This window comes from Myotis davidii, unplaced genomic scaffold, assembly GCF_000327345.1.
Source record: "Myotis davidii unplaced genomic scaffold, ASM32734v1 scaffold394, whole genome shotgun sequence".
Taxonomy (NCBI): Eukaryota; Metazoa; Chordata; class Mammalia; order Chiroptera; family Vespertilionidae; genus Myotis; species Myotis davidii.
This window is the reverse complement of record NW_006287548.1, coordinates 3,604,396-3,605,712: the sequence shown is the minus strand read 5'-3', so window position 1 is coordinate 3,605,712 and position 1,317 is coordinate 3,604,396. Positions and strand designations below refer to the sequence as shown.

General features: G+C 47.2%; 1 pseudogene; it reads right to left on the bottom strand.

The window, feature by feature from the left end:
• Positions 1–522: 522 nt before the first annotated feature.
• Positions 523–939, bottom strand: LOC102764717 (annotated as a pseudogene).
• Between the last annotated feature and the right edge of the window lie 378 nt (positions 940–1,317).

Genomic DNA, 1,317 nt, shown 5'->3' with positions numbered 1-1,317 from the left:
CAGCCTCCACGTCAGTGGGATGATTCTGAGGAATTGGGGAGCTTATGGTTGTTCGGCAATAAGGAGTGAAGGTAGAAAAACCCCCTGGTGTGTTGGCTGGTCCCGGAGGTGGTTCTGAAGGTGGTGACTGGATAAGATGCAGGAAAGTGGCCGGAGGCTGGAAGAAGGGGCGTCCCTGGGTCTCTTCCGTCCCAACACTGTTGAAGCAAGAGACAGATATGGGACCGCCAAGGGCACTGAACTGTTTTTTTTAACCCCTTCCCCAACAATTTTTTTGTTAAAAACGTTTCTTTTTCAGACTAATTTTTTTATTTTGGTTCTATATAGTATTTTTGATGCTGGTTATGAAAACAGTTTGTAACTCGTCTTCCTATAAACCATATATTTTTACCATATTTTCTTAGTATACTCGTCGACGACTGAAAAAGAACATTTTGTGAAAACGAGTATACACGTTTCTGCCGGGGAAGGGGTTAAAAAACGTAAATTTTTTATATTTGGAATTAGGCAGCTAGACTCAGTTTAGATGATCCCAGTTTTGTTGGCAATATCCGAAGCACCATAGTCAGGGGCCAGTCGAACATATGCCTTCTCGCCATCAGGCCTGATCAGGGGGTTGACCTTGGCCGTGTCAATGTCAGAGGGCTTCTTCACAGCCTGTTTGACCTGGTGCCTGCTGGGCCCTGACATGCACAATGAACACAGGGTGTTGTCTTCTGTCTTCTTCATGGCCGACTCAGTAGTCAAGCTTGTTTCTCCTGGGATTGCTCTTCTGAGGATATTTAGGCCTTCAGAGCCGCAGTGTCTTTGGCCATTGGAAGGTGGGTGACGTGGGTGTCTTTTTTCTTGAAAGTTGTGGACACCATTCAGCACTGCCTTCTTTGCCATCAAAGCCTTTGCTTTGGCTTCAGTTTGGGGAGGGGCAAGGGTTCCCGTCATCGCTTTCAGCACCGTCTATATATATAAAATCCTAAGCGACCATTTGACCATCCAACCATCCAACCAGTAGCTATGATGCGCACTGTTCACCAAGGGGCAGATGCTCAGACAGGCATGGAAACATGGAACAGACTGATGAATCTCAGAGGGAAGAGGGGAAGAGATTAACCAAAGATCTTATAAGCATACTAGAGGCCCTGTGAACATATTTGTGCACTGGTGTGGTCCCTCAACCTGGCCTGTGCCATCTCACAATCCAAGACCTCTCGGGGGATGTTGGATAGTCAGTTTTGGCCCAATCCCTGCAGGCCTGGCTGAGGGACCCCATGGGTGCACGAATCCGTGCATTGGGCCTCTAGTATTCCTATAAAATATGTC